Here is an 8,801-nt window from a genome sequence, read left to right on the forward strand (position 1 = left end):
AAAGACCTGTCCTGTGTAATATAAGTCCGTGTTCGTGTGTCTCTTCTCCATCGATGGCACTCTATAATCAATATACCTCAAAAGAGTATATTACATGGTGTCAGAAGTATGTCAAGAACAGTACACAGCCATAAAAATGCAATGTGCTCACCACAGGAGCGATTGGGATGGCACGATCTATATCAGGAACTCGAGAGGTTCTGCTGCCACGTTTCGTCTTGGACGGCCACGTTTCTAAGTTTCGTCTTGGATGGTCTGCTCTCAGTGCTCAAAGCTAAACAGAAAGCTGGTTGGCAAGGAACATGGATCGGTGAGCAAGGCAGAGATATCTCCAAGACGCTACCAGGGGCGGACAGTGAGAAAGAAGATCCGGCTAAAGTACTGGATGAGTTTGATAGCGACATAAGACCAAGAAAGAATAAAAGGATAGCCAGACATCATTTCAAGCAGAGGAAACAAGGTGTAACTGAAAGTTTTGACCACTCTCTGAAGGATCTGAGGCAACACTGATGGACTGTGAGTATGATGACATGCTGGTTGATGCTATAACAGCAGGTATTGGAGAAAAACGCGTTCAAGAAAGGCTATTCAATAAAGGTGAAGATCTGACATTGGCTAACGCCATTGAAATTCCACAGCAATTTGAAATTTTGTCATAAAAGCAGATGAGAATTGTAAGAGAAGAGGACTTGCAAGTGTCAACAGTGGCTACAAGAACGAAGCACACAGAATATGATAATAAAAAGTCACAGAGCAATGTACAGACAAAGCTCATTCAGCAGAAACAAAATAAATAAATTAAAAAAACTGCTCAAAATGTAGAAAAAACCCACAACATACATGGAATCAAGGAAAATGCCCAGCTAAAGGCTCTGTATGTTAATACGTAAATTCCGGTGCTGGTGCTAGCAGAATGCTGATCCCGTAGTGCCGTTTTTAGCATTTAATGTGTTTTTTTTCAACTTAGATTTTTTTTTAACTACACTTGCTCTGTAGAACTTTATATATCCTATAGACACAATGTCTTTTTAATTGGCAACACAGCAGTGAACAACTTGTTTATTCAAGGGAGAAGCTGCTTGCACTACAAATGATGGGACGAGCCGGCATTGTTCAAGTCAAGTCAGGTCAAATTTATTAGTATAGCACATTTCATGTACAAAATAATTCAAAGTGCTTTACATAAAATAAAAGTATTGCAGCAGGGAGTGGAAGAAACATTAAAATTACAAACTTGGCCCTGTGTACTTATACAGAGATAAACACTTAATTCATCGCCTTTTCAAAATATTTACAGACATCGCCGTTTGTGGAATGATTACAAAACGTTGGCGTTTGCGGAATAGTTACAAAACATTGGCGTTTGCGGTATAATTACAAAACGTCGCCGTTTGCGTAATAATTACAAAACATCGCCATTTGCAGTTTAATTACAAAACATCGCTGGTTGCGGTATAATTACAAAATATCGTTGTTTGCGATGTAACTACAAAACATCACCGTGTGTTACAAAACATTGCTGTTTATTACAAAACATCGCCGTGTATTACAAAACATCGCCGTTTATTACAAAACATCGCCGGTTGCAGTATAATTACAAAACATTGCATTTTGCGGTATAATTACAAAATGTCGCCGTTTGCGGTATAATTACAAAACATGTCCTACGTCCTATCCAATTTAGAAGACAACCCTCACTGGTTATTCGTTTATTTTATGTCTTTTATTTATTAAAAATTGTAAAACAAAGAAATCATTAAAATGATCATTTAAAAAAAGCAACAGTCTAGATAAATTTAAAAAGATGCCATGCAGATTTCATGCATAGACACACGAGAAAATAAATGTTTTTAACCTGGATTTAAAAATGTCTACATTTAGTGACAGTTTAATCTCCACTGGCAGTTTGGTCCACTTGTTTGCAGCATAACAGCTAAATGCTGCTTCTCCGTGTTTAGTCTGGACTGGACCAGCTGACCTGAATCCTTGGATCTAACAACTAGGTTTATGTTCTCTGAACATATCACAGATGTATTTTCGGTCTAAACTGTTCTGGAATTTGTAAACCATTAATAGGCTTTTAAAATCTATTATGTGACTGACTGGAAGCCAGTGCAAAGATTTTAAAACTGGTGCGATGTGTTCAGATCTCTTAGTCCTGGTTAAAACTCTAGCAGCAGCGTTCTGGATGAGCTGCAGAGGTTTAATGCTCTTTTTGGGAAGTCCAGTTAAAAGACCATTATAGTAATCGAGTCTACTGGACATGAATGCATGAATGAGTTTCTACTGGTCTCTTTGGGAGAGGAAACCTTTAATTCTGTTGATGTTTCTGAGTTGGTAAAAAGCTGCCTTGGTGACAGCTTTGATGCGGCTGCTGAAAGTCAGATCTGAATCTATCAACACCAAGGTTATGAACTTGGTCAGTGACTGTAAGGGCCCAAGTCTCAAGATATTTACCAATGCTGACCCTCTTCTCTTTGCTACCAAACAAAATTATCAGTCTTGTCTTCATTTAATTGCATAAAATTCTCTCTCATCCAGGTGTTTATTTCCTCCAGACACTGGCACAGTATATCTGCTGGGCTGCAGTCGTCTTGTGACAGAGACACATAAAGTTGTGTATCGTCTGCATAACTGTGATTATTGATGTTAAGGTTCTGTAATATCTGACCCAAAGGGAGCATATACAAGTTAAAGGAGAAATCTGGTATTTTTAAACCTAGACCTTATTTCTGGCATGAAATACGTTTATCTACTCACCGAGAACAGTTTGACGAAAGTCGGTGTCCTTCGTAAGCTATCGGTGCACACCGTCTTTGGTGCTCTGGCCTAAGAATAATAAACACTACAGATACAATAGACCTTCACACAACCTTTAGTGCGCAAGCCTAATAAACACTACAGGCTTTCGCACCACCATCGGTGTTCGGGCCTAATATTAGACATGACAGATATTAAAAGCCTTCACACCCCATTTGATGCTTGGGCCTAATTAAATTTTGCAGATACAATATTCGTTCTCACCATCTTCAGTGCTCAGATCAAATAAACACGACAGATACAATGGGCCTTTGGTGGTCTGTACTAAAAATAATAAACACTACATATACAATAGGCCTTTCCACTGCCTTCAATACTCAGCCCTAATAATATACACTACAGATATAATGGGCCTTTGCACCGCCTTCCGTGCTCTGACCTAATAATAATAACTACAGATAAAATAGACCTTCAGTACTTGACCCTAAAAATGTACACTGCAGATATAATAGGCCTTCACATTGCCGTCAGTGCTGGGACCTAATAAACACTACAGATACAACAGGCCTTTGCACTGCCTCCCGTGCTGTGGCCTAATAATAACTTTACCTTTACTTAAAAAACCTACTCTTGATTCAGAAGCGCTGGCTAATTACCGACCTATATCCAATCTCCCTTTTTTGTCTAAAGTTCTTGAAAAAATAGTTGCAGCTCAACTTTGTGATCATTTACATAGAAATAATCTGTTTGAAGAGTTTCAGTCAAGATTCAGAGTGCATCATAGCACTGAAACAGCACTGGTGAAAGATACCAATGATCTCCTCTTAGCCTCTGATCAGCTCCGGCTGATATGATCGATCACAGCATTTTGTTACAGAGACTTGAACATGTTATTGGGATTAAAGGAACTGCATTAGGCTGGTTTAAGTCATATTCATCTGACAGATTCCAGTTTGTTCTTGAAAATGAAGAATCTTCCTCACACACCAGAGTAAGTCATGGAGTTCCTCAGGGTTCTGTGCTTGGACCGATTCTTTTTACTTTATATAAGCTTCCATTAGGTAACATTATTAGACAGCATGGTATAAATTTCTTTTTTATGCTGATGATACTCAGCTATACTTATCTATGAAACCAGATGAAACCAATAGGTTGGTCAGACTACAAGCATGTCTTAAAGACATAAAGACCTGGATGACTCAGAACTGTCTGCTTCTAAATTCAGACAAAACTGAAGTTGTTCTCTTTGGACCTGAGCGCGTCAGGGAGAAATTGTCTAGATATAAAGTTACTCTATATGGCATTTCCTTGGCTTCTAGTTCAACAGTGAGGAACCTTGGAGTTATTTCTGACCAGAATTGATAATTTGATGCAAATATCCTTGTGTACTTTTACACATGACACCAGTCATAATAAACATTCATTAGACCTGGCTTGAAAGTCATATAAAAAAAGGCCCTGAGAAATAATAGCTGTAAAAATGGTGTTAAAGGTGTTAAAGCTTGTTTCACAACATTACAGTACAGTTACTGCAATGGTCTTGTTGTTTCTTAGAAAATCCATCACAGCAAATCCAAACACATCCTTTGCAGCAGCTCGTCAAATGAGGGCCTCTTCCATGTTCTGCTTCTTCCAATGTGTTTTTATAGTGCAATAACAAGTTTCAATCCTTCAAACTTTACAAACTTTTAACATTTGCGTAAAGCTCTGATTGGTGAGTTTTCTTTTTATAATAGCTTTCTAAGTTAACATCAAACACTTAATTGGCTGGCTTTCTAGCTTGATTATAGATAGCTGGACAAATATAATAGTAAAGTTTATTGTGCCCTCCATAAAGTTAGTAGTTCTGTCAAAACTGTTAAATATTGCAGTTACTCAAGTTTTAAATAGAAATAAAAAGTTCTAAGAGGTACTTAATTGTATTTTTCATCTCATTTCCCTATTGATGGAAGGGAAAAGCCACCTGTCATTACTCCAATTACTGAAACTGTCAAATTGAATTATAAGATACAGTTGGGACCAGCTCCTGCTCAGATCTGTGGACCCGGTCCCGCTCTGTCTTCTCAAAAATATACAAACAAAATACTCAAAAGGAGTGATCATATCTTCCCTTTCAACCTCAAACTGAGGCTTTTTAGAGGCCTGATGGCTTTGGCCATAATTATCTGCTGGGTCCTGACGTTGTTGGATCATTCTGCCGTAATTAGTCGAGGAAGCGGATCCAAGTGCAGACAATGGAGAGATAAACTTAAGGTTTTTATTCAGAGAACTAACTGTGGTGGTTAGCACCGTCGCCTCACAGTAAATGGGCTTCTTGTTTAAATCTCGGGTGGGGCCTCTCTGTGTGGAGTCTGAATTTTCTCCCCGTATGTGGGTTCTCTCTGGGTACTCTAGCTTCCTCCAACCGCCCCAAAAACATGCATGTCAGGTTAATTTGTGATTCTAAATTGACCCTAGGAGTGAGTGTGAGCATTGATGGGGGTTTGTCTCTATGTGGCCCTGTGAAGGAGGACTCGCAACATGGCCAGGGTGTACCCTGCTTCTTGCCCAATGAGAGCTGGGATAGGCTCCACCCCCCCCCCCCCCCCCCCCCCTACCACACCCCCTACCCCCCTGAATTAAACTAAACGTTATAGAAAAAGGATGAATGGAGATGTCCACAGAAGAGTGCAAAGGCATTTTTTTTTACAATGTAGTTGGTTTTGATCTTTCAAATTATATTGATAGCTGTAGTTAAATTTTGTTACATTTGTACTTTTTTCCCCATATAGAGCACCTTTGATAATGCATTTTGTTAGTTCTATAGAATCACTTAAGCAATGAACAAAGAGCACAGAGAGCGAGAAAGCACTTGTTTTCACTGAAACTTTTGCTCCTTACTGCTTGAAGTTGTGATTGCCATCCCTTTCATAATAAATATGAGATCCATTACCCAGGTTTAGATTAGCCTGTAACTTATCTTTGACATCTACTCCTAGTCTAAAGCTGCTGTGCTCTGTAGTAACCGTAAAAGGCGATGGTCCTGTCTGTGGGCTCAGTCCAGAATGGTGGGGTTGCATGTCGTCACAACTATCCATAACAAAACCTGAACTGTAGCACCAAACAACTGGAACAGCACATACCAGCAGTACTAGCAGAACTATTTTCATTGCAATGAAATAATCTTTTTTTGAGCTGTCTTAACTCACAGTTGGATACTGTGAGTGATACTGAGCTTCTATTCCACTGAGAAGAAATCAGGGAGAATGAGACAAGGGAGGGGGGGAAAGGAGGGAGGGGCCATGTGGTGTAATGGGAGAAAGCCAATGGTTTGAGATTCACACCTTCTCAATGTAGTGCCTGTGCAGTAGCAGGGGAGATTAGTGATCGCTGGGAGCTTATTTTGCTTAAGTTTGAGTGACTGTGTGTATTTGTGTGCATGCCGCAGAGAAACAGAAGAGAGGTTTTTGAGTCTCTCCTGCTTCCAGACTATAGCTTTTCCACTGGAAATACAATTTAACAACAATTTCACCCGTTGCACCACTGCAAATGCACCCCTATAATGTTACATATGTATCGTTTTAATCTTTCAAGCCAGGAGTGACACAAACATAGCATAGACATTTTCAAGACACGCTTTTATGTATTCTCGTAAACAGTCATGGAAGACAGTTTTAAGATTTCCTGAATACCATCAGGTTTTAGAAGGTTTTTTAAAAACAAAGCCTTGGGTTGTAATGAGTTAAACACAAATGAATGCAACTTTATAATGTGTAAACCTCAACAGTTGATGCTTTATAATGTAAAACAGACATTTAATAGATGCTTTTGTGATTAATGTGGGGCCCAGTTATTGACATGTAACCTTGGATAGCAGGAGATCAAACCAGCAATCATTTGTTTTAAGGATGGCCACTCCTTCAGTCAGAAAGAGTTGTACAACATCACAACCACTTTGAAGGTGCAAAACATTTCAAATTCTGAAATTAACATGAGGTAAAACTTTAAAAAAAAACTTGATTGTGTGAAAGCATTCACTCTCAAGATCAAAACTTTTTTCAGCAATTACTTTGCAGGTCTCTTCAGTCATGTCTGTACATGCTTGGTTAATCTAGTCACTGAAAATAATGTCCATTTTTAAAGGGAAAAACTAAAGTTCCTCCAGGTCTGATGGGTACATCAGGCTACTACTCTCACTGCCTTTAGAACTAATTTCTACATCTAAGTGCAATGAGTTTGCAATATTCTTTAATGACAAAGGCATTAAAAATGCAATAATTTCCACAACACAGATAACTACTCTGCAGCCAGTTAGACACCTAGAGCTGACACAGTTCACATCTTTCACTGAAAAAAGTCAAAGAGATCATCTGCAGTCAGAGTTCATCAACTTGCTGCATTGATGAGTTTCCCACTAGATTTCTAAAGTCTGTGCTGAGCAGTCTGTTACCACAACTCGCTCATCTAGTTAACATCTCACTCCAGACTGGAACATTTCCAAAGGCCTTAAAAACTGCTGTCATTAAGCCTCTTCTAAAGAAGAGCAGTATCTATGCCATACTGGCCCATATCAAACCTGCCATTCTTAGGCAAAGTCCTAGAAAAAGTTGTATGCCAACAGCTTACTGACTTTCTCTCCTGTCTAACAATGCTTTTGATACTTCCCAATCAGGTTTTAGGACCCATCACCCCAGCTAGCAGGTGTGGAGGCAAATGTCTGCCCTCCCTTAATCTGGTTTTGCTTGAGGTCTATTTATCTTCAAATTTAAGTACCCTGTGCATACTGGATTGGTTGGATCAAATTGGATTGTTTTGGAATGAGTGAAGTGGATGATGTGTCATTTAAAATGAATTAAACTTGTTTGTTTTCTCTGCAAAGTGCCCTGAGAAGGCTTTTGTCTTGAATTGGTGGTAATAAAAGTTTACTAAACTAACTTATACAGTATTTTAAACAATCTAATTAAATAAATTAGCACACATGTGAAATAAATAATGATGACGGCTGGGCTACTATACAAACAACATTATTCAGATGACACAATCTATCAGGCAGCCATTTTTGCTTAGCCTGAAATAAAGATTTAGTTATAAGGCTAGGTTAATATGTACAGTACATGCTCTTCGCTTCAGTGAGGGTTTGAGTTATGTTAGTTCATAGCAACAGAATTAGATTTTCTATAATTGAGTGCAACAGATTTATAACAAGAAAAAACAGTTTCACTCACTGCAGGGCTCAGAGAAAGTTATAGAAAACTTAATAAACTATTTTAATTTACAATAGCTATGTTAATTCAAGATAGTTTATTTAAAGGTCCACTGACTTGCAAAATCAATAAAGTTAGCAAGGCTTCAGAAGAACTCAGCGAGCAACCAATGATATACTAAGTTGACCTGAGTTCAAATCATTTTGTCAAAATAAATAAATAAATCTGTATTACTGACCTTTGGTACCAACACATTAGTTATCTTGCTTGCAGTGTTAGTAAAGTGAATTTGGTTGAATTCTACTTTCATCATACTTTCAATTTCATGACCAATGCTGTACTATAGAACACCCTTACAGGTAGTATTTATGTGTACTATGATGTCATAGTGCTCAAAGGAGAAGTGACCCATACTGTGGTACAAATACTGTCATTGTAAAGCTTTTCATTGTCTGATATGTTCTGGTGGTTCAAATTACAATTTCCCACACTGCAATAAAGTAAGGCGTTTCAGAAATTTACTCAGGGCTGTTCTTTATTGTTCTGCAAGATCTCAAATGAGATCCCTTTAGTTTTTTATTTCACCTGAGGTATTGAAGAGAGCAGAATGAGAAGAGGCTTTCACTTTTTTAGCAATCTAAAGGATAAGGAAAACATTACACAAACACAGGGTACAAATACGTAGTAAAAACCACTTACACATAAAATATATAAATACAGATTCTGAGAAGAAGAATATTTCAGTCTTATATTTAGTGCAGAAAATCACAGATTAAAAGACAAAACGTAGCTACTATTTTTTTAAATAGAGAGGGCCTACGATATTTTTTGTAAGGAAGGATTATTGGGGATAATTGT

Source organism: Leuresthes tenuis, unplaced genomic scaffold, assembly GCF_036924035.1.
Source record: "Leuresthes tenuis unplaced genomic scaffold, fLeuTen1.0.hap1 SCAF_24, whole genome shotgun sequence".
NCBI classification, from domain to species: domain Eukaryota; kingdom Metazoa; phylum Chordata; class Actinopteri; order Atheriniformes; family Atherinopsidae; genus Leuresthes; species Leuresthes tenuis.